We start from the raw sequence: 26397 nt of genomic DNA, 5'->3' as shown, positions 1-26397 counted from the left end.
CACAGTAGAGTCTTAATAAAGAGTAATTATCTGATTAGGCACTTAATTGTAGCATGAAATAATACTAGAAAATCTGTAACTAAATTATTAAACATAATGTAGATGTAACAGGCTGCTACTGTTAGACATACGTGAACAGACTAAATGTGTTACACAGCTACTTAGCACTTAAGTACAACCTTAATACACTTTATTTTGAAGTAGTTTATATATGTACTCCATAATTTGAATGTAATTAGAAATCTCTTACAATTATTTAAGTTGTGTACTAATGAGTTAACTCAAAGATGGTAGCTAGATGAGGTGTACTGTATAGATACACATGAAGTACACTTAAGTACAATAACCCAGGCATGATTTACTGCCACACCTGACAAAGTAGGACCAAAAGATCTCAAAAGCTACACATCATGTTGAGATTCAGAAACAAATGAGAAAGTAGCCATTATCCACAAATAGTGAAACATGGAACGGGCGTAAATCTTACCACAGAAGTGAACAGCGGACCAAAATTAGCACAGCAACGACTCATCCAAGAGGTCATAAAAGACCCTAATGACAACATCTAAAAGAACTGCAGGCCTCACTTGCCTCAGTTAAGGTCCAGTGTTCATGACTCATCATAAGAAAGTGAGACTGGGCTGGAGTTCAAGAAGAAAACCACTGCTGAGCAAAAAGAATAAAAATGCTTGTCTCAGTTTTTGCCCAAAACACCTTGATGATCCTCAAGATTTAGAAAAAAATACTTTGTGTCCCATTACATCTGGTGTAAAAGTAGCACAGCATTTTAAGAAAAGAACATCACACCAACAGTTAAATATGGTGGTGGTAGTGTAACTATCTGGGCTGTTGTGCTGCTTCAGGACCTGAAAAGACTTGCTGTTATAAATGGAACTGTGAATTCTGCTGTCTACCGTAAAATCCTGAAGGACAATATACGCCTCCTGTTCGTGACCTCAAAAGCAAGCACTTTTTCACACAGTGTCTCATTTTGTAGACACTGCATTTAAAAATAGAGTTAGCGATATTATTTGTAATGTGGCCAAACATTATAAAGGAATACCGATGTTTGAGCTTACACTGGTAAGATTCGCCATGTGATAAACCAATGGAAATGGTCGAGAGACTTGTTGAGCTTTACAGTCGGCTCATGCTGTGTTTGTAACAGACGATCTGTACTGGGATGTCCTGAACGGAGCTATCACTCGCAAGAGGCAACGGCTTACGCCTGTGCTAGCTCTTATTAAGGCAAAAAGAGTTTGACAAAGCAGCAAGGGCAGCACACTGGCTTTCCAGACAACAGTCTCACTATGGGGGTTATGACTCCACTCAGGTACTGTATGCTAACACGCCATCGCTTACTGTGATTGACTGTGTTTATAGTAGTTTTCGTCTTTCTAGTCAACCATCATGGCGTTTCAGGCCTTGGCAGAGTATCACACACAGGTAAAAGACCGCAGAACTTTAGTCTGGAAATAGACTTGGCAATGGCAAGCAGAGAAAAACAAGTCAAATACGTTATCAGAAGACATAACGCACATCACACGCGGTCAAACAGGGTGAGCATCTTGTATACTTACATTCATTGCTCGTTTCTCTTGAACGCTTTTGTTGGATAACGGGAGTTTAGATTTATTCGTTATTCATCATTGCCTTCATCGGTAGTCTCATCTCAATCTTCAGGTATCGCTATTATATTGCGGATTTGATTTTGGTGACTCAAATACGTCTGCATTCACTCAACAGGTGGCGATAAACGAGAATTTCAATATAACCGCTAAAGGATCCGGAAAAGCCATTCTATCGGTGAGCATACATGAGCTTTTATAGAGTCTACAGTAAGATTAAAGCGTAAAATCTGACCTGAGACGATGCTGCCATGTGCAGATTCTGTCGCTGTACTACGCCAGACCTACTGAAAAGAAATCGACTGTAAATTCTTTGACCTGACTCTTAAAATGGAGAAAGATGATGCTATTAAGAGTAAGTCCATGCTCTTTCTGTGGTACTTCATGAGAGTACATTCAGAGCTTAAGGAAAACCTCCAAAAACACTTTGTTGTGTGTTGGTTGTTTATTTGAATAGTTAACATGCTTGTCTTTTTGTTTGGCTTTCAGCAAACAAAGAAGACATTGACACTTACAAGCTCACTATGGAATTCATGTACGTAGAAAAAAAAAAGGTTCATTGTTTTAATGTTAAGAAAACATTTAGAACTTAGTTCATTAGTTCAGGCTGTAATATCACTAAAAAATGTATTGAACGTTTTAATGCAGAACATAAAGTTGTGTGCATTGAGTGTCTCTGCATTGTGTCCTCCAATCTTCCCAGGTACAAAAACAACAAAACCGATGCCACCATGACTATTTTGGATATTGGAATGCCGACTGGATTTACCGCCGACGAAAATGATCTTAAATCGGTACTGTGATGATAAACCGATGAACGATCTGTTAAGCGATTCCGTTCTGGAAGCGAAACAAGTCCTATGCATACAGAGAAAAGAATATCACATAAACGATTTTAACCGTACGCTTCCTATTTTTTTACACTCAGCTGTCCACAGGAAAGGACAGATACGTTCAGAAAGTGGAAAATAACACTGTGCTCTCAGAGCGAGGATCCCTCATCCTCTACTTGGATAAGGTACGTCAGCTACTATGTATCCCAACGATGCCATGTATTACTGACAGATCGATCGTTAATATGCAGTAACCTATGCAATCTATGTCAGTGTTTTCATCTTTGTGACACAGCGAAATCCCTGGTATCAAATGAACCAATTATGGGTTCAGAGTACAGAGTGTTAAGATTTACTTAACAAAGTAATTAAGAGATTAAAGATTGAGTAACCCAACCAAAGTCAACAATGATCACTGTAAAGGTGACTTTATGATTGTGATTTTCTTCTTTCCCCTTTTTCTTCTCGCAATTCTGTGTGTTAACATCAGGTTTCATAGTTAGTCATCAATCACTGAATCTCTTAATTACTTTGTTCATTTTAACACTGCTTCTGTGTTCATTTTAATACTCCCATAGGCGCACATAAGCAGTGGCGGTGGTTGACACCAGGGCTTTTGCTATGCACATTACTTAGTTCTAACCTATGGCTATAATACAAGAAAGAAACTGAATGTTATCATAATGTACATTTTTGTATGTTTCTTGAACATTTTAATTCTCAAAAGGTTTCTCATAAAAGGCAGAAAAATTGCCTTCAGAATGCACAAGCTGTTTAATGCCGGTCTCCTACAACCTGCCACAGTCACAGTATATGAATATTACTCACCAGGTGAGCTGTACACACACACAGGTTTCCATGTTTCATGGGGACGTTCTATAGACAATGATTTTTATATTGTACAAACTGTATTTACTTTACCCACCCAATTAACATTTTCAGAACTTGATTCACTAAACATTACATTTTCGAAACATTACAAGCACTATTATCACTTAATTCAACATGTTAGAATTAATCAAACAAAATGCTTACAATTATCCCTTCATTATGAGTAAAAGTAAACTTTTAAAAAAATTACACTGGATTTGGATACAACATTCAAATTTCAAAATAGATGTCAAGACAATAAACAATGTCTTCAGTAGTCTTATTAATAATGTCCTTTATCAACAGTAATTACCACCCTGATTGGATTTCTTTTTCTTATTTAACCATAATCATAATATTGTAAATGTGCATCTTGATTGCTTTTTTCAACTGCTCATAAATCAAACTAGAGACGAATGAAATTCAATGAAAGCCATGCGTTACTGAAACCATGACGTCTTTCTCGATGTAGACATGTCAGGGCATGTTTTCATGAGGTGTTTCAGGCCAGTCTGGTTCAGCCTTGCCTTTTAGATGCAATGAATCCTTTTTGTGTGAGACTTTGAGCTTTGTAACTCTGCAGCTACATAACACACTAGAAAACGAATAATCGAAATAGCGTTGTCCATATTTCAAAATTAGTTGTGGTTGTGTGGGATGGCCTGGATGAGTGATATTTTTAATCATTTGACTTCATCATTAAACCTGTGTTTGTTCCAGATGCACGCTGTACAAAGTTCTACCACCCCGAAAGGAAAGATGCCATGACACACAGATTGTGTGAAGGAAGACCTGTGCCAGTGTGCAGAAGGTACCACAGCCACAGATAACACCACTGCAATGAAATCATGTAAATGGAAATATCCTGTAGCGTTGCATTTCGCTCCAAGCTGTGCACTTGTAATGTTAGTTAAAGTGTTTGTAAAAACAGACCAGCCTTTAATTTGCTTAACAGACTGTTGAGGTTGGACCAAAATGGTTACATCTAGATGCCATAATCATCTTCTTTGTTTTTTGGGATTGACAGTGTCTGCTGTATACTATTTACTTCTTACTACTACTTTGTGAAAGCTAGATTATGTCTGAATAGTGAGTCAAACTAAAAGTCCTGTTTGTTCCAGCCATGAACTCAGTGCCTGATTTCACCAGAGGAGAAAGCAAATCCTCAAAGAGTTCAAATTAATAGAAATACTTAAGTGATTAATTAAATGATCATTAGTGATGAAGACCTGCTTGAGAAGGATCAGGGCCATATTTATTAAGCTTCTAAGAGTTACTCTCAAAACACTGCTAACAATGGACTTAAGTGTAAATTCTGGCTCAAAACTGCGCTTTTAAAAGTTAGTTTATCAAGCATCACAGTCATGCTTTAAGTGAAGTGTAGAATTAAATCAGTCTTAGAGCTGATTCATGACATCTTGCTGTCCAACGGATTGTTTTTTAAAGAGCATATAATACTTGCAGTAAACTGAAGTCAGTTTTGATGTTCCTTTGTAATGTACATGTTCTTTGCTGTTTTGAACAACCGAGAAATGTAACCATTTGATTAACTGCTCTTTCGGATCTTTGTGCATCGCACATCTCGGTTTCCTCGGCGCAACCACAAGCCCTCTCGAGTCGTCTTAAATAACTGGGAGAGTGATTCTTAGCTTTAGGAAATCTGATGACTTAGCTTTTTACAATTAAGTTTGAAAGTAGGAGTACATTTTGTAATTCTCAGCACTTACAGCTTGATAAATACAGACCCAGCGCCTGTGCATGTTTAAAACCTCTCAGAAATGCTCTTAAGAATAGTCTTACTTGATCTCAGTTCAGCCTTCGACACGGTTGACCACATGCTTTTACTTAATCGACTGGAAACGGTTGGTGTTCCTGGATTGTCCTAAATTGGTTCAGGTCGTATTTTATGGGTCACAGCCAGTTTGTTTTACACACGGATCTGAGGTAGATCCTGTTGGTTCTGGTCCCTTGCTTTTAGTATTTCTTTTTCCTCTTTGTCAGCTGCTATCCCCAACCTAAGCTAGCACTTTTACGCTGATGATGCTCAAGATTTATATATGTTCTCAACATGATGAATTTTTGGATGTTTCTCTGACCTCTGAACTCTCCGCCTCTGAAAGAACATTATCTTCTATTTAAACAGAAGGTTGCAGTTCCCAGAGGAAACATGTCAAAGACCAGGATCGTTTTGATAAAGCCTGTGAACATGGCATGGATTATGGTAAATGTATTTAGTTCTGTGGGTTAATTCACAAATCCTCTTGACAGTTAAAAATACAAATCACAGAAAATCTTGCTATAAATAATATTTCAACTGAGCCTTACTTCTCTAACTACAAATAACAATACAACGCAACTGTTTGACAGTTTATAAAGTTAAAGTGGAGGAGATGGATCTGAAACCCACAATTCACATCTATGACATGAAGGTGGAGCAGGTCTTGAAAGAAGGTATGGTTCATTATCCTTTCCATGTTTCTTTCCGCTGATCACGAAACATCTAAAAAGTATCTGATTCGTGTTAAATGAATTATTTCTAGTCGTTGTTCTGTCCTGCAGGCACCGATGTGGCTCCAGTGAGGGAAAACAGACCGCTTTTTGGCTCGTCCCGGTTGCAAGGAATCTTTGGGTTTGGAGAAAGACAAGTCCTACCTCATCATGGGCCAATATATAGACATGCAAAACCTAGATACAAGGTAGGCGTCCCACTGTGTTTGCAAATAACAGGATTTGCCTGCGCAGTATGCGTTATAGGCTATTCAATTATATTTGTCGAAATATGGTGTATTTTGAAAAAGTAAAAAAATGACACTCTTTTAGTCGTTCTGGTCAAACTTCAGTGTTCTGGGCCACATGTAGAGATTATTGTTCACATGTACAGCAATTTTATGAGTTTCAGCTTCACTTTACTGTTGTTTTCAGTCCACAGTACATTTTGGGAAACCATACCTGGATTGAAAAACTGGCCACACGAGAAAAGCCAAACTCCACCCGGCATTTTGAACTTGAGAAGTACCTTACAAAAACTGGATGCACGCTTTGTGATTACATAAGAGAAAACTAAACCTCACCTCTCGCAAATGTTCAGTAAATCTAAAAATGTTATTATCCAGCATAGGTTATAGTAATTGTATAGTCTGAATGAAGCTTGAAAGTGTTAGTTTGGACTATTATTAATTGATTTGCATTCATTATATGCATTATAATGTGTAACATTTTCAAATCTGTATCTCAGTCTCAAGTAGTAATCCTGAGAGACTTTGAATGAGACTTGAACTGAAGACATTTGTGTGAATTCAAAAGAATAAAGCAGAACTTTAAAGACCACCGTGAGTTGAAAATCATTTCAAAATCAGGCAAAGCATTTTCTTCTCAAAGGTTTTTTTTGACTAATCAATCAAAGATACCACAATGCTAGCGGATTAAAAAAAAAAAAAAAAACATGCAAAGTTTACACCATTTCTCTGAAAAACAGTGCTACAGCCAGTTATTTGACTTTGACTTGAACTAGTACCCCCATAGTAGACACCGGGTTGCCTGTTGTTGAAAAATACGACGTATTTCAGCCATGGCAGCCAGCAAACGAAATGGCTCAGAGATCTACCTGACCTTAGCACAAACTTAGCATTGAATACGCATGCGGAGATGAAGAATATCGGTCTAGAACAAATCCACAATGAGGCGATTCCAACACACACAAGGTAATGACACAGTAGGCGAAAACATTGAACTTAATCAAACTTAAAGGAGCGTAAACGAGGCTAATTAACGAAACACACCTGAAATGACTCTTACAATAAGAGTCAACCACCTCCAAGCTAAACTTATATAAAATATTGCTATACAGCTTCTTGATCGAATCTTGACTAACAGTTGACGTCAAATCGACATCAAGTATGAATAAACATGAAAATAATTAACTGGGGAAATGATAAATGAACGAATAAATTCTTAATATAATTACACCAAGAAAAAACTCAATATCACTGGAGACGATTTATATTATTCGCATAGATTTCCTATATTTATCTTTGTAGACGCGAACGGGACTTTATTTTGATCGGGTGGCGTGACGTCATAAGACCGCGCCGCGCTCCTGCGTCTGCGGCTCAGCTGGAGAAAGGTTTGTGGTCTTCGTCGTTTGAAGGGTTAGCGTTCACACGGACGCGTTTAGCGTGTTTTGTGAGGTTTACGAGCGACTGTAAACGCTGTGGTACTGAACTATTCTATAGTGATGGGCAAATGAAGCTTTGCGGAGCACGGAGCATCGTGAAAAGGGTCATTGCTCGAGGTTTTTTCCACACGGTGCGCACTAGCGACATCACGTGGTCAGAAGGGGAAAAACGTTTGGGAGTCCCAGACGACCCAGCCCTTTTAAACGATTTCAGATAATAAGTCGGTTTGTGCTGTATAAGAACAAAAGCAAGGAAGATAATACGTCTATATAAATACATTTTTAACAATGTCAGACATTGTTTTACACACACACATACACACACATATATATATATATATATATATATATATATATATATATATATATATATATCTCCAAAAGTACCTAATATTAGCTTTTTAAGTGGACCTCATGCCATATTGACATAAATACAAAATAACTAACATTCAACATTTGTTCAGCTAAAGAACTTCTTCAAGGTAGTTGGTGACACTTGAAACTGCGCAAGTGTTTTTAACGCGATTTGAATCACAATACTAAGCAGTCACATGGTTGTGTGCGAAAACTGGGCTTCGGATGTCACAGTCACACGTTTGCAGAACAAATCAAGCCAGGGTATAGTGCTTTTAATGTGAAATGTGAAAAAACACTTGATTGAATCGAAAGTTTCATTAAAGTGTACTATACTAGATGTCTTCGCTGTTGCTTTTGTTTTAGTTTCTGTTAATTATTCTCATCTTGTACAGGACAAAGTGTTCAAACACGAAAACCCGACTGACGCGTTGTAAAGATGGAGCGTGATTAAAAAGAGTGAAGAAGTGAAGAGCAAGAGAAACATTTAGACCACAGAAAGATGCTGAGGAACAAACAGGTCTGTTTTCCCTTCTCAAGCATGCCTTCTAATTCATTTTCCTTAGGTGTGAGTTTTTTATACACCTGCCTGCCTCCCACAGCTAATAATGTGCAGCACAATCCTTGCATGCTTTTCAAAACATTTATCTCCTTCGTCCCTCATCCCCATGGCGACTTTGCCAATGCTTCTTCATCTTATTCAAGCCATTTCTTCTACAGTTGTACCTGCTCTCACTCACATCATTAATCAGATCCCAGATCCTCTTACTCTAGAGATTCCAGATGCTCCTGTCAGCTCTTTTGGCAAATGACATCTCAGGAACCGCGCTCTAGTGGTTTGGCAGTCTCTCTGATAGGTCAGATATGTAGGAGAGTGTGAGGTGTCAGAGTCATCCAGCTACTGGGGTTCCTCAGGGCTCGGCTCTCGGACCGCTTTCTCTTCTCGGTCTACATGGCTACGCTAGGTTCTGTCATTCAGAAACATGGCTTTTCACTCACATCATTAACTCGTCCCTTCACAATCGGTGTTTTTCCCTTAGCATTTAGACAGGTTCGTTTAACCCCACCACCCTTAAGACCTAATTCAGTTTCCTCTTCTTCCTTTCATTGCAAAAACACTTGAACGAGCTGTGTTCAACCAAGTCTCATGCGTTCACACAGAACAACCTCCTTAACAATCCAACAATCTGGGCTTCAGAACATTTCAGACCGAGGCAGCCTTGCACTTTTTTTGTCCTACAATTGGCAACCAGTGGATTCCTAATCTTCAATACTAATCTTGCTGTAATGGGGTACTGCTTTTAACCACCAGATCACAGATCCTCAACTCCTAGGAATCCAGACCCTTCTCTCAACTCTTTCTCCAGTGGTTTGAGTCTCACATCTCTGATAGGTCAGATATCTTGGAGAGGTGAGGTGTCATCCAGCTACCGTTCCTCAGGGCTAGATAAATAAGTTGTCTCTACATTACTGTTTTGGTATATGGTGCTTATCAGGCAGGAAATCATTCATTAACCTCACTCATGGCTTATCATCGGAAAGAAGTAAGCGGCTTAATTTCACCTGGTTATTCACTTCAACTTTTAACTTAGATAATTGTGGGCTGAGATTATCATTTTAGTTCACACGGATGAGAAAAACATCCTTTAAACTTCTTAGTATGCTTTGATGTCTGTTGTTCTGTGTCATGAAACTCTGTTAACTTATATTTTTACCTCAGACCCGATGGCACTGAAAGAGAAGAGTGAAGAACTCAATGAAGCGATGAGAAAGATTGTGATTATGAATGGGGAAAATCCTCAACTGTTCACAGACAGAAAAGACTTCAAGAAAAATGGCTCGAAATGACGGAGTGAGTTATATCGCCTGCCAACCGCTTGAAAAGGGTTTCAGTCAAACAGAAAGCATTACATCAGGTCTGTGAGTATCCACACAGAGAGAAACTATACTGCAGAAGTCAACAGTGTGAAGGGAGTTTCACTCAACATCGACACCTGAAGTCCACATGAGAGTTCACACCGAGAGAAGCCCTTGCTCAAGCCAGCAGTGTGGAAAGCATTTCAGTCATCGAGTAAGTCTTAAAAGACACATGAGGATTCACACCGAGAGAAGCCGCACACCTGTCAGTAGTGTGGGAGGAGTTTCACTCAGTCTGGACAGCTCCGGCTTCACATGAGCAAGTTTCTCACACCGAGAGCAGTTCACATAAGTGCGCGCGCAGTGAAGGAGGAGTTTCAAACTCAAAGGAAACCTTCACTGCTACATGAAAATTCACACCGGAGAGCAGTCGCATATAATGCATCAGCGTGAGAAGAGTTTTTGATCAACAGGACGTTCCCGACGCCCACACATGAGGAACTGTCCGGTGAGAAGCCCTACATCTGTCCTCAGTGTGGAAAGTGGTTTAACTATAAAGGACGCTTTGAGGACCAAGATAAGAACTTCACATCGAGAGAAGCTCTTTCACCCAAGTTAGCAGTGTGGAAATAAGCTCAGCCAAAAGGAAACTCCGACAGGCACATGAGAGTTCATTAACGGGAGAGAAGCCCTGTATATGTGGTCATCATGAAAGAGATTCAGATATAGAGCAGGACCTTAAGTACCACATGGAGGTTCTGCATTTGAGAGAGCTTGGGTTACGCCTTTTCAGGCCCTGAAACTATCCTAGCTGGATTTTATGCTGCCAATGTAACATGGGTCATGTAATAATGTCCAGAGAGAAGCCTTTGCTCTGTGGAAAGACTTGCAGAAATCCAGACAATCTTTTGAGCTTAACAGAAGCACCCTTGATATAATCTTGCTAATGCAGCCAAGCGTGCATTTGGGCTTTGTTGTTCCAAGACTGGATTTCAAACTTGATTCCTGGAGGGTCACAGCTCTGGATAGTAGCTCCAACCCTAATCAAACACACCTGATCCAGTTAATCAAGCTCTTCGGATTACTAGACATCTCTGAGCAGGTGTGATTCAGAACTGGCCCTCCAGGAGTTTTGGGAGTTCAGACTACATTTGAGAGCTTGGGTTACCCCTTCCACTCGGTAGCAATCTCCATTTTCATGCCCTGAAAACCATCCTAACTGATTTTATGTTGTCAGCGTAAATATGGGTCATGCAATAACAAATAAAGAGAAGCTCTGCCTCATGGAAAGACTTGCAGAAACCAGACAATCTTGAGCTTCTACACAGACTCTGTATCGCTTCTGTCCCCATTTCTTCATGCAATGTTCTTTGCTTACTACTTTATTATATTTGGATTCTGTGAGTGAAAAATATTTAATCGCAGGTAAAAACCAAGACATTACAGGAATGTTGCTCACACACACACACACACACACACACACACACATATATAGATATATATTAGGGATGCATCTGTTTATCATAACCATAATGTGAAAATTAATTACAATCATGCAATATTGACTGATGGATCAGCAAATATCAGGGTTCTATTCTATTTGAATAATTATGAGTTAAAACATTGTGAGCACTTTTGTTGAAAGTAACGAAGAATTCTATCACATTAAAATGCAACAAAACCTGGTTGAATATGTACAGGCCAAAGCTGTTATTCTATTCAAAATAAGTCTTTAATTTCTGCATTCCTGTACACACCCCTCAATCACGCTTATTACCGGTGTGTGGAGTGTTTTAGAGGTTTTTAAGTCAACCTTTGAGCTTGGCTCGCCTCTGCACCGTGAGACTACGACAAAATAAACTGCACTCGGAAGCTTCGCCAGAAACGCACAATTGAAACACGCAAACCGCATATGGCACCATGACAGAGGTGTTATGTTTATGTGTGAATTTCCCATTGAGGTTTAAGTTAAAAGGGAAAATAGATAAACAGACGCGGAGGGTGGGATTACTAGCGAGATTTCCCCTATTGAATCTTCTGAAACTTATTGAATTCAGAGATTCGTGGTAAAGCTACAACAATAATGGAGAATATAAGTTGCATTGCATCACTTTTTTCCATCAAGTTGCTTAAAAATGAATCACAGGCACACCGGATAAAATATATACATATATTCTTTACATATTGTATCGCTTGTTAGATAATTAAATGTTAACGCGGAGATACAAAATGTAAATGGATCTAATTAAACATCGTTTTTAAACTTAACTGGTATAATTTAAGTTCAATATTAAATAAACTGAAATGCTGCATTTCTAGAATAAAAGCTTTAAAAAGTAAATATATTCCTACAGTTTGTTGTGTTTTATCACAGCAATTGGTTTATTCAATGTTTTAATAGTTAAACCACTGTAATAAATTCAGGAGTTCGCACACTTTAACATGTTTTAATAATATTGTATTGTGATATTTTATATTTGTTGAGGAATTGTTTGCACTGATTAAGACATATTAAAGACCATTAAAATACCACATTTTAAAAAATGGGGTTGTTAGTCAAGGTTTCTGAAAGAGGATCTTCAAATCCTTCTTTGAAAGCAAGCATAATTACAAGCAAAGCAAATAAATCTTATTTAAATAAATCTTAAATAAAAATTATTAATAATAAAATATCAATATATTTTTTTTTCAAATACCTTTAACATGCTATTTTTGCATGTCTTTTAAATATTTCAACACTTCCAGCCGAAGAAAGTGTTTATCATTTCATTAAAAGCGTTAGAATTCACTTATTTTATCTGATAATGAAAAAGCGCTTGTGTCTGATTTTTAATTAATTATTAATTCTGCTCATTAAAAACCTATCAGTTCACAGAATGATTGGCTTTTTGAATCGCCACGATTAAAACGCAGAACGCAGCCCGGCGCTCACTGCCCTCGCTAGTGTGCTGACTATGGAGCAAGCTGGTCGAGTTTTTCTTCTTTCTTGTTTTGGATCAGAGAAGGTGTCCAAAAGGCGGGAAAACTCCTGGCGGTTTTACAGAGATGGCGTTCATCAAGCGGAGGAGAGCAAAGAAACGGTGAAAGGTAAATATGATGCTGAGGAGCAGGATGAAGACGCCTGCGTCCATCAGCGAGGAGAGCTTAAGAAACATTCAAACGTGAGAAAGTGAGAGACGGGGTTGGTTTTCTTTCTCCAAGCTGAACTGTAACTCTGCCTTTTCCTTTGGCTGGTGTTGTTGCACGCCGCTTTCTTTAAAACTATTTCGCCAGGTTTCAGATTTAAAACGCAAGTAAAGTCTGGTTTTCATAAGCTAAAATGTTAGTTGTTTTGATTGGTTGAAAGTCACTTCTCAGGTAAAAACAAACGAAAGTACACTTCCGTAATGTACTAAAAGTGCTCTATTTTGCTTAGTTTGTACTTAATACACTAAAAACAATTTAATACATCATAACACAATACATAAAAAAACACTTATGCTTATAAATCCTTTTCTTTGTCTCCCACCGGTCACTTTAGGAATCAAATAATCCATAACCAGTGGGAGAACGCTCTCAAACATACCTGTTTCCATTAATTCAACTGTTTCTTTCACTTATACATATCCAATAGCATGAACATACTTAGCATAAGCATAAATGTGTTCACTAACTAGACTCCGAGCAGAAGAAGAATCGACTTAATTAGACTTCCTTGAGACTATCAGTTTTTTCTAAGTTGGTTGAGGCGATAAGATGTGTGGAGTAAAAACTGGTCCTAATCTAGTTGGGAGGAAAGAGAATGCCGCGTGAGGTCCATCAGAAGACTGCTGTTCAGAGCAAATCGTTTTCGCGCAGCATTTTGACGCTCCAACAGGAAGTAGATGCTCGAAAGACCGAAGAACCTGTACATCCTTCAAGAACCTTTGTAGCCATTAAAAATAAATAAACTGGTTTTTAATAAAGTGAAGCTGGTAGCACTCCGTGTTTGGGATCCATTTGTAATGAATCGCCTCTCGATTTCCTCGAACAAAACCTCAACTCTGTCAAGTTCAAATCAACTTCTGTCTTAACTTTTAATGTTATGTGGCGACGGTTAAAAGCAATACTTAATATTCGCTCAATCTTTTTCGCCTAAGGCAAGGGCAAACTGTTGACAAGTTTAGCAAGGCTGCCTGTTTAACCCAATGCGGTTGTAGCGTGAGATCGAGGAAATGAGTCCCTTTAAACGTAGAGAATGAAGATTGTACCAAGGACAATACGGTCCTTGAGGTACAATGTTGGCAAAGATTTGCATGCATTTTAGAGTGATTTCATGATTTAAAAGCTTTACAGTAAGAACTTTTGAATGATTTATAATCCATCTCTCTTTAGTGCAATGCTTAAAGCTTTTAAACCTCGCCGGCTAAGCTTTTGGAACCATTCATCAGAACCGTCTGGGTATCTTGGATTAGGGTCTGATCTGTCTAATAAAACCGGACCTTATCTGTGTCTCCATCAGCTCACCTTTCCTTGTGGTGTCCTCAGGGGATCTATTCTGGCAACAATGTCTTTATGTGCTTATTATGGGGTGAGCTAACCCCTTGATGCATGAATAAATCGTGGAAGAATGTATGAAGAAATACATTGGGAAAAACATAATAATACTTCTAAAAATTATACATGTAAAATGGTGTCATAAGAGCTTAGATTGGACACATAACAGGATTTATCTCTTTCTTTTCTTTTTTCAGGATAGTTCAGACACACAGATTGAAATCACATAGAGTTTATCCACGCTCAACAATAACACCTCTATAAAGATGGCGTTGATTTAAAGAGGAGAGTGAAGAAACGTTCAGAGTCAAACATGAAGACATTGAAGAAACAAGAAGACGGGAGAGAAGACATAAGCATCAAAGAAACATTCAGAGTAAAAAAATGAGGAACAAACAGGTTGGTTTTCGTTCTCAAGCGAACTTTGCAGTACATTGTTCAGCTCATTTCCCTTTGGCAGGTGTTTTTTGTAAAAATCTGTGTAATGATGAAGTATAGCCTCACAGCTCTTTGTTAAACCCATGAAGGAAGCCCTATTTTTTCTCAAAATCCCATAAGTTATCTGCCACCCAGAGCTAGACGCTATAACGCTCTGTTATGATCAAGCTTATGGACAAAATAAAAACTGTTTTGGAAATGGTATTTGAACCCATATGATATATAAATAAATACCATTATCAAGCACATGTGTTAGTTTTCTTAGATTGAGCAACACATTTTATGAAACGATAAAGTACTTCTGACACTGAGAGAATAATAAACGCTTTCACTACTATAGTAATGTAGTAATAATTTAGCACTTTCCTGTGTTACTGTTGGCTTCCTCTTTTTCTCCTAAACCCACAACAACATGCAAATGAAAGATGACTGTATCGCTCTTCATCTTTAAACAAAAGCAAACAAGCTTTTTGAAGTCTTGATGTCAAAATCCAGTAAAGAAACGGAGCATAGTAATTAAGTGTTTTTTTCCCAGTTAAAATGAAATTGCATCGAACTCATGACCTCCGAACCGGTAGTGTCCCAAACTGTGACATCATGCAGTAGTGTCGTAACCTAAAAATATACCTATGTTGGAGAGAGAGAGTCACCAGACCATTACATTAGGTGCAAGTAATATTAAAAATGTCACAAGAAATAGTGGACAGCAAGCAGGTCTATTCTATCTATCCTAACGAATTGCTTGTCTATCCAAAATATATGACATTTTATAAGTAAACCCAATCACTGAGGAGCAGCACCAGTAAAACCTATAGCAGGTAGTTGAGAAAGAAGTAGAGTGTGGCAGACAGTACCAGCAGGATGTTCCAGATCAAGGAGAATCCAGGATCGCTGTGGGCACCTGAATCAGAAACCAGAACGCAGATCATTAACAACAGTTGTTTCTGAAGATAAACTGTGATTGAAACATAAAGATTATGTTTTTCTAAGTAAGGACTACCTTCTCTGGTGTTTTAGCAACAAAAGAGAGGTTTGATATTGGTCTGAAATTAGTCTGAAAAATCCCATGATTGATGAAGGAGCACTTTAGGTCTTGTGAAACATAACCAATGTCAACGGATCTGTTTATAATAGCTTAAGCACAGCAATCACAGAAAATAGTACAAACTAATACCAAACAAAAAACCATCGCTAGCCAGGCCCAGTTAGATATGGTCCACAAAACCGTACAAGACACAACTCGCTAAACGAGTGGGAAACTATTCACCTCTGGAGGCACTGAGCAATACGGGACCCACGTGGATATACAGATAAGGCAAAGGGTCGCTGAAAAAAAACTGTAAAGTGTGGCCACATCTTTCACACGCTAGCTAAGACCAGATAGGCTTGAACGTTTTTTATTGAGTTGCCTTCAAACGCCTCTAAAGAGAAAAACTACTCACAGTTAGTGCAGATTGGTAGAGCAAAAATTACGAAGTCAAAATGTTTCATAGGGAAAAAATAAATACTTTCGCTTTACTGTTTAGTTAAAATGATGGTGTAAATGGTCAGCAATGGTCAAAAACCTGTTATATCCTTAAAACTGCATTCAGTTTGGGCTTTTAAAACCTGAATACAGTGTTCATGTTCAGATTAATCTATGATTCCGGTGTTTCAGAACTCATGTCCCTTGCTTATCAAAGAAGGGTATAAAAATAAATGTTCACAAGACACTTAAGCAAATGTATAAATAAACACAGGAAGTAATTAGAAATGGATGTCCCTCTATAAATAATGTGAATGAATGAACGAGTGTGCATTTTCTTTATGTAAATATTCAAACACTTTGGGGATTTTTATTTTGATCTGCGGTGTGACGTCATAAGGCTGCGTCGCGCCCGAGTTTCAGCTGAAGAAAGGTTTGTGGTCATCATTTAAAGTGCGTTTGGAATTCATACAAACGGGTCCAAAGCTTATTCTATATGGTTTACAAACGAGGCACGCTTTATAATTATTGGGTGTGATATTTTCTGTAATAATATTGTGCGTGAGTAAAGCGCATCCACGCTGCGTGTGATTTAGTTCTGTTTAGTGATTCAGATCATCGTAAACACCGATTCGAACTCCGAGTCAATTGAATCAAAAATGACTCGCTGTTTTGAATCGTCGATCGCTGCTTAAAACAAGAACAAAACACAAATACTTAAAAAAAGTATTTCTTAAAGTACAATAGCGACTAAATGTAAAGTATACTGTTCATTAAACACCTCCATGTTAATCAAAAGTGCAAAATAAAGTTTTAAATGTTTTTCTAATCAGGTCATCCTCACCAGTGCAATTCAACTACTGAACTAGGGAGCTGATGTGAGATGTAACTTTTCTTTTCTTTCTGTTAATTATTCTCACCTTAAACAGGACAAAGAAAACTCTATTAAAAGATGGCGTTTATTAAAGAGTGAGAGTAACACGTGAGCATCGATGAAACGTTTAGAGACAAAAACATGAAGAAACTGAAGAACAAACAGGTTAGTTTTTGTTCTCAAAGCCGAACTAAGTCCAAGCTAACTCTTATTTGGCACAAGTTTTTGTTCACTCTGCAGCTTTCTTTTGTAAATGCGATTTCAGCTGTTTAATTTGTGACAAACTAATTCCACAGAGGTAAAAGTCAGTTATTTTATTTGTACCAGAAAAGTTCTGTCCAAAGAGGAGGTTTAAGAAAAAATGTTATTCCAAATGGTACCATTATATAACTAGCTATCTGTAGATTTTTTATATCAAATGTAGGACCTTTTAAAGTGATAGTTTGCACAAAAAAAAAAATAGGACGGATAGCTTAGAATTATATACAGATTAAGGGGTGCTAATATTATGAAAAAGATGCGCTCATTTTTCAGAAGCTTGAAGAAAAGGCTTACTAAAAATAAACTTCACGTGACTTACATTTAAAATGTTTAAAAAAACTGGTCTGTCACTCATCCTCAGTCTGGTTCAGTAGATGTGTCTGTGATTGGCTGCACTGATCAGAAACAATCAATGCTCTCCAGAGCACAAATGTAAATATGCACAGAGATTGCCAGATATGTTATTGTTATAGTTTCACCCAAGAGAGCGCTTGTAGCTTTGTTTGTTTTTTGTGTTTTGTTAGTGTTTAGTGTCCCTAAACTGGGCATTAGGGGCCCAGTTGGCCTCTCTCTCACTGTGGAGGAGCAGCCTCCTCAGTGGAAGATGCACTTGTGGATTTGAGGGAGAGATCTTTTAAGTCTTCCACCACCCGGACAATATCCCCAGTCGAAGTCCCAGAGATTCCCTCAGTACAAGTAGGCATCCTTTACTTCCGCCGTGTTCACTACTCGAGTTCGTGGGTTTACTGCTGCTACGACAGGCAGTAGGCAGTAGACAGGAGACTTTGACAGTCACAGCTCGGGAACAGCCACTGGGCCAACAATGGAGGCAGAGAACATAGTCCACTTCGACTCACGTCTCCAGCCCTCCTCGATCCGGTCAAAGCTCTGCAGGAGGTGGGAGTTGCTGATCTACTTTATAGAGGTCAGGACACCCTTGTGTGTTGAACATGGTGTTCGCAGGGACAAACCATGACTACCACAGAAGTCCAACAACAGAACACCACTCGGGTTCAGACAAGCGGCTGTTCCTCCCAATCACGCCTCCAGGTGTCACTAGCATCACCAACGTGAGCGCTGAAGTCCCCAGAAGAACAGATAGAGCCTCCGGTTGAGCACTTTCCAGCACCCTTCACAGAGACCCACAAAAAGGTACAAGCCAGGTACTCTGCAAATCAACGATCCCTAGAAATTATGTGTCCTCAACTAAACAAGCCAGAGGGTCAGCAGCAAGGAACCAAAACCACATCCATACAGAATGGAGAAAAAAACCCTGGAGGAACCAGGCTTAGTTGGCACCAGTTCTCCTTTCAGAGATGACCATAACTTAATTTCTAGTTCAATGATCTAGTTCAAAATGCAGTTATGTTAGATTAGGTTTAAAGATTTATAGTGTGATAAGAGCCCACCAAGTATTGGAGGAGCTAAGCCATTTAAGGCTTAATACGCAATAAACAAGATTATACAATTTACCTGATCTTAATAGGAGCTGTGCAGTGTTCCCACAGAACCAGGCTAATATGGTCATACTTCCTAGTTTTAGTAAGGACTCTAAAATTTGTTTATCAAGCATTTGTTCATCAAGCAGCTAAAGTTTATCAAGTGTGCAGAACAACTACAACAGCATTATAATATTCTAAACCTCAAGGTCATGAGGTTCAACACTTGCACGCTGGAAAGGAAGATCGTGGGGAATTAATATTCTGCATTTGGATGTTGATAGCATATATCGACTTTGGATACATTTTTGAGATGGAAAAACCGTTTTGCCAGATGCTAGAAACAGTTTTCCAAAGGAAAGATTGCTGTCAAACTGCACACCTGTGTTCCTAACTGATGATGAAGAATTAACAGAGCAGCCATCAAGTGTTGTTAGACAGTGTTCTAGATTATTATATGGGCTTTTAGGTCCAATAATTAGCACCTGGTTTTTTCAGAATGTGGTATTGAGTTACTTATCATCCAGTTTGGTTTTTTATATCAACTATGCCTTCTGTTAGTTGCTCAATTTGGTGTGTATCACCAGGTCAGGAAGAAATATAAAGAGCATCAGCATAATAGTGAAAGTTAGAGCCATGTCTTCTGGATTATATCTCCCAGAGGTAACGGTAAAGTGTAAAAAGTAAGGGCCCTAGTATTGAGCCTTGAGATTCTCCATATTTCACTTATGAGCGATATAATGCCAACATAAGCTTTCTATTCAATAGAATGTGGTGGTTGATAGCTTTGCATGCAGCGCTTAAGATCTAATAGCACTAATAATGAGATATAACCACTGGTCAGATGATGTGCTATGTCATTTGTAAGAGTTGTGAGTATATTGACGATGGAAGTATCATAATGTTGATGTCATAAATCATATAAACACCACTTATAATTTTTATCATATCTGCCAGAATGTCCAACTTCACCATGGTAACCTAAATTTGATTATATTATTTTCACTTGAACAAATTTGACAAAAATGAGTGGAAATAATATCTAATAAGCTTTTCGTTAGTTTAAGCACAAACCAAGAAAAAGTAACCAAACTTAATCGCACACTAAGATCATACAGTGCATGTCGGCAGTACCGTGTCAGTGGGGACGTAGGGCGAGGAGGTCTCTGCAACAAAGTAATTGAGTTATTACACCAGGCTGTTTATAGACAGACTTCTGCTTCCTGATAATGAGTTTTAGGTTTGGGCTTGTGTTAGGGATTACTTGAGAAACACCCAACAGTTTGATAATAAGAGCTTAAATAATGAGACATCCAAAATATGAGTTTCAGTAGATTGCATGCAACACCTTTTCTTCAGTTTCTTAGTGGATAATGGATGTAGTTAGATGTTAGTTTGGACACTTTTTTACATAATTTAATGTTCTGATGTCTTGTGTTTTTCTTATTAAAGTAAGGTTAACATTTATTTGTGTTTTTTTTCCTCCCAGACCTGATGGCACTGGTAAAAGAGTAGTGTGAAGTACTGAATGAAATAGACGAGAAAGACCATGATTTAATAACTGGAGAAACATTTAGCTGTTCAAAGACTCAAAAGACTTTAAGGAAAAAGGACTCAAAAGACAGTGAAGAAGTCAGTACATTTCACCTGCCAACAGTGTGGAAAGAGTTTCAGTCAAACAGGGGTTTTAAAAGACACATGAGAGTTCACACTGGAGAGAAGCCTTATATCTGCCAACACTGTGGACAGAGTTTCAGTTTAAAAGGAAACCTTTAACAGACACATGAGAGTTCACTATGGAGAGAATGCACACAGCCTGTCTGTCGGAACAAGTTTTTGATCAACATGAAAACCTTGAAGCCTACATGAGAACTCATTCCAAAGAAACTATGACAACATGCTCACTAGGAAAGAGTGCTTCATGTCGAAAACTCACGCTGAAAGCCATATGAAAAACACTCTGAAAGCAGTCTCACACATGTCCTCAGTGGAAAGAAGTTTAGTCATAAAGGACGCTTAGAAGACCACATAAGAATCCATTAGGAGAGAAGCCTTTTCTTTGCCAACAGTGTGGAAGAAGTTTCAACCAAAAAAGGAAATTCTTGATAGGACACATGAGTGTTCTCACACTGGAGAGAAGCTTTCACACCTGCCAAATAGTGTGGAAGAGGTTTCAACCGCAAAGAAAACCTTAACTCCCACATAATCCTGCTCACACTGGAAAAAATCTTTTCACCTGTCAACAGTGTAAACAAGTTTACTGAAAATGAAATCTTTACCAGACACGTGGAGAATTCACACTGAGAGCAGCTCACACACGTGTGATCAGTGTGGAAAGAGTTTGATCAACATGAAAGTCTGGAAGTCCACAGGAGAACTCATAGAGAGAAACCTCACATGTGTTCTGAGTGTGGAAAGAGTTTCTGCCAAAAACAACAGTTTGAACACCACATGAGACTTCACTCTGGAGAGCAACCCCACACATGTCCTCTCTCTCAGTGAAAGGGGGTTTAATCATAAACCACACTTGGAAGATCACATAAGAACTCACACCGGAGAGAAGCTCTTTCACTTGCCAACAGTGTGGAAGATTTTAGTTAAAAAGGAAGCCTTAAAAAGGCACATATAGATCGCCACAATGGAGAGAAGCTAATTTACATGTGGTCACTGCGGTGAAAGAGAGTTTCAAAATAAAGCAGCATGTAATCACCACACATGAGGTTTCAGATATGGAGAGAGAACTGTGTTGATAAATGAACAGTGTGACATGGGTCTTGTAATAACACCAGAGTGAAGCCTTGTGCTTCTATCATTGTGGAAAGACTTGCAGAAACAAGACACTTGAGGTTCACAGAAGCACCATTGATATAATTCAAAACAGCCATGGGGTTTATTTTTCACCTGTGTTTAAATGTGTTTTGATTGATAGATCTCAAATTCAGACTGTTCCTGTATCCTCTGTCTCTTGTCCACTTTCACCACTCTCAACCCAGTTTTTTGTCAAGGAAAGAGTAAATGCATGGGATCTTTCACATGTTGTGGTCAAGTGAATGAAACAAGTCTGTTAATTTTTTTACATATAAATGTGAGTGAGTTGAAAGATTACAACCAAACTACAATATGTCACTGCCTTATTTATGTACTCTGATAATTAAGTAAGGAATAATTGACTAAAGTGGCTTGCATAACCTTTGTGTTTAATTTTTTTAATAATTCAACGGTACTGGAGCAATTTTCTTTCCGCATCCGCGTCATGTGAATTATCTCCGCTTATGCAAATTAACATATGTCAATTGTAGCTATTCTTTCAAGTTGGCTTTAGGTACTTTCCATTAAAAGATGTTGGCAACACTGTTCAATCAGGTCAAACTGACAAACAATATTGACCAGTTCTTGAGCGACATTAGAAACCATTTTTTGAGCAAATTTTAATGTGACTCAGAAGAACAAGTTGTCTCCGTCCGCAGCATATGCAATATCCTAAAGGTTCTTTACTAGAATTAGCTTGAAAGACCCGGAGATGAAATAATCAATCCTCTTTTCTGGCTCAACCTACATTATTGCAGTTGAAGCTTATCGGCTTTCCTGTGATGAAAACCACTCAAAGCCAGAGACTCTTGAGGTTTTTAATCAATTTTCTTTACAGCCCATACTGCTCAAACCCAAGACATGTCAGAGAAGAGGTAAGGTGAGCTAATCATAGATAAAGAATTCAGAACTATGAATATTTTTCTGCCTAACAATTCTGAGAACAGAAAGCAGCTAAGAGGGAGTCAGGATGGCAAGTCCATGAAATGGCGTGGAGTGAGGAGCAGCAATCGCTTACTGAGGATATAATTAATTGCTGGAACGGCCTTGTATGAAAGGCCTTTCAGGAAGCAGGATGTGGAAACTTAACCAAAGATATATAGATAAACTACTGTTTGAAAGCCTCAGTGAAGAAGTCATCAAGTTCTTTGAAGAGTATAAGCAACTTGGTAAGGTAATTCGTTCGGGAGAGGTTCAACACTGCATGCGGAAAGGAAGACCGTGGGGAATTACATTCTCTGATGGAAGTGATAAGACCTATGGAGTTGTGGCATATTTCAGGTGGGAATCAGACAAGACATTGAGGTGAGACTAGTTGAATTCCAAGGCCAAATTAACTCCTTTGGATCAGAAAGGGGAAGCAGTTAAGGCTGAATTGTGTGGTGTAACGTTATGCAGCCAAACTTAGAAAGTATATTGAGAAGTTATTGTCATGGGCTGCATGTTAGCAAAGAAGACCATATATGTTGGGGTGGACTTCCAGAAAGGCAACAAACAAAACAGTGCCTTTCAGGTACATGGAAGGCCTTCCATCAGAGCAGACAGGAGCCAGCTGCACCATTTGAGTTCACAACCCTGTATTATTTGGACCTATGTGGTAAAAATGAGGTAAAGAAGAGGGTGGAACTAAAAGTTTGGGGAATCGTGTTGTAAGTGGCCCCAAGAGCTGTTCATGGGTAGATATGATCATTCAACTGAAGGATTTCTGTTAGCACATCAGAGATTTAAGGCTTTATGGGCATTATCTGAAGGAAATTGTGGTCAGACTCAGACTCACTATAGGAGCAAAGTCTGTTTCTGCAAAGCCTTCACAGGATTCCAAGATCCACAAGACAGAGTAAAAGTTAGAAGTGTGAAGCAGCCAGACGAAAGGGCCAATAGTTCCTCTCTCAAAGAAATGCCGAATAGCAGAAGCAGCAGTCCACATAGTTGTAGCGAGCCCTCCAGAATTTGAGGGTTAATGATAATATGTCTAGGGGGACCTTTTCGGCACTGCAGCTAATCTGGTCAATGAAAGACCTTAATGATGCAAGGGCACAATGTGCGAGGTCCAAACTTTCTTCTGAGATGTACTGGGATCAGAGTGGGGATCGGGCGAAGTTTTGAGTTTGATAGCTATCCATACAAAAACACAAAAAAAATCATCCATTATGTTAAAATCTAACTTGTGAATATTGTGACGGGAGGAGCCAATCTATTGCACACAGTGGGTGTGGCGTCAGGCTCGGAGAGGCTTTCTTTTATTAAAAGAAAGGTGTCCAGGGGAAAAGTGTCCTATCAAAAAGGAAGAACTGGTGTCTCGCGATTCCTTTCTCCGGCCAACTCCCACCGGGACAGAGAAACCGGGAGTTAGTCGGCAGGCGCTCAACCAACCACCGGTAAAAATAACAGTAAAGCAGCGTCACTTCACCCTTTCTGGTGGCTGGGAGGCGAGTCTCCGTCATTCCTCCATCCAGACGTGGAGTGCAGTGAGAAGGTGACGTCATCAGATGTTGCCCAACTGTGACATCTAAGCTCCGCTGCCCGCATTCTCCACCAGTGTGGACGGAGGAGCCAACGGCTTGAACACAGTGGGCGTGGCGTCAGGCCTTGGAGAGGCTTTATTGACAAAACAAAGGTACCAAAAAAGTGTCCAAATAAACTGGGAATCTGGTGTCCTCAAATCGTAGAGGAAGTGCAGGTCAGGTAGTGGCTTAGAGAGAAGTCAGGTAGAGGCTAAATTCACTCCAGGGTGTGCCTGCGTCACACGCCCTTGAACCTGACCAATACCCACCACCCCTCTCCTCTCAAACACGCCCACTCCTGTGAGGAGTCTGGAATTGAAGAGAGGCGAAGTGAGATAAAGACGGGGAGATGATGACAATAGGGAGAGGGGCAGGCTAATTTGTCACAATATCCCAATACTGTTGTAGTTTAAAATGAGTTAAATCCTTGTAAGGGTCCCCTTTTCCTGCAGAAGCGGAATCCAGAGGCCACAATTGTCGAAGGTCATATGCGTGTTACGTTCTTTTTTTATGTCTTGTTAAAAATCACTAATATTTATTAATCTTTTGTTTTTCCAATTATAGTACTGACCTTATACATAATTTTATCTGGCTCAATCTTTCATGATTTTATTTATATTTATTAAAGAAAGTAACTGCTGATCCCTCTAGTTGTGATTAAATTTTGGATCATTAATTAACTATAATATTTCCTAGTTTCTACTTGACATTACCGTTAGGAGTCTGGGTCGCTTAGAGACCTTGTTTGGCCAGAACAGACTCACGACACATCTCTGGGCTAGTCCAGGTCTTAGTCAGAGGCTACCCCGTGGATCGCTTACCTTAATGCAGCCATTCCTCGACATTAGACTCAAAAAGAATAATTTTTTATGCGTTCCTAAGTAATAAAGCATACTAAGCCAGTTTGGTGGCCAGAAGTCAAGATCTCAAGGCTTGCTCCATCCATTGATGGCTGATCTGGCTCACTTCAGCACGCCAACAATGAGAAAACCTCAGAAGTCACTAACCTACTAGAAAAGTGTAACTAGACAATATTATAAAATTAACCAAGATTAACATTTATTTTGCCAGGCAAGAACAGTTTCCAAATTGGTATAATTGATAAACATTTGCACAGCAGATCAGCAGTACAAAAATAACACAAAACCAAAATAAAACAAACTTAAAAGGTCAAGTATACCTGGTCTTTAAAAAGTACATAGTGTAGTGTGAATACACACACACACACTACGGGCCGATCTGGCTACAGAATCGCGCCTTACTGTGTTTATCCACTTTCCATATATACTCAGACCAGACAAAGAGATGCCAAATAGTTATAAAAGTAGTTATAAAACCTTTTGTTTTTAGGATTCCGTGCTCCATGGTCACACCTGGCTGGGCAGCGTTCAGGGACCCAAAAGGAGGACACACCTCCTTTAACAACAGAACACAATTCTATCAAGTTCCTTAATCTTCTCCATAATATAAGTGATTACTGTGAAATTGAGACCAATTTCTACCAATTGCATTATAGGACCTTTCAAATGAGACCAAACATGAAAGTGAAGAACAATGGAGTTCATAAGACATCATGACATATAATGCCTTATTCTTAATAGACTTTAAACCAAGTCTTTTGGGCAAGAAAGAGGGAGCAGGAAGAGCAGAGCTGAAGAAGGTGTTTCATAAACACAACAGGGTGGTGTTTACTCTTTTTGAAGTCCTTGTTCTTTGATATCGCTTCTCAGATCAGTCTTTTAATATAACATTTTTGATTCACCTCCTTACATCCTTAAATTATATTAAATTATGCTGTGTGTAGTGACTTATATAATCATGTTTGTATTTGGTTTGCTTTGTTCAGAGCAGTCATTAAGCTAAGCATCTGAGAAAATAATTGAAAATGAGCAATGAAGATTGAATTGTTGCAAACATGTCTTTGTAAGTTAAACTAAATTAGATTGAAAACTGTGGCCATTACAGGAAAATTAAGATCCACCCAGTCTTCAAGCAATATGTTAGTGTTGCTCAAAGTTTAGCTGCTTCTCTCTGTCGAATTCTGCCAACCCTGGGAAAAAAAAAAAAAACTACACAGATGCCTGGTTTCACACACCAACTTGCACACAATAAGGAGATGGTGTGAGATACTGCAAGGGGTCATTCACACCTCATAGTACTGAACAAATAATTAGCGTAAAATCTGGATCTAAATTACACAACACAAATTATGTAGGCTAGACATCATCCATTCCTTTACCCAAACATACAACCACACCTTCATTATTGCAACCGATGACACATTTCCCTGGTATTGAACATAAAACATCCAGGTCTAAATTACTTCAAATCATTCAACCATTACACATCATTAACTTCTTCATACATAAAGGTTAAC

General features: G+C 38.8%; 1 pseudogene; it reads left to right on the top strand.

Annotated features, from left to right (window-relative positions):
- The window catches only part of LOC122342307, a 32606-nt pseudogene extending 22257 nt beyond the window's left edge, over nt 1-10349 (top strand).
- Nucleotides 10350-26397: the final 16048 nt, after the last annotated feature.

Source organism: Puntigrus tetrazona, chromosome 4, assembly GCF_018831695.1.
Source record: "Puntigrus tetrazona isolate hp1 chromosome 4, ASM1883169v1, whole genome shotgun sequence".
Taxonomy (NCBI): domain Eukaryota; kingdom Metazoa; phylum Chordata; class Actinopteri; order Cypriniformes; family Cyprinidae; genus Puntigrus; species Puntigrus tetrazona.
This window is presented reverse-complemented; position numbering and strand designations above follow the sequence as displayed.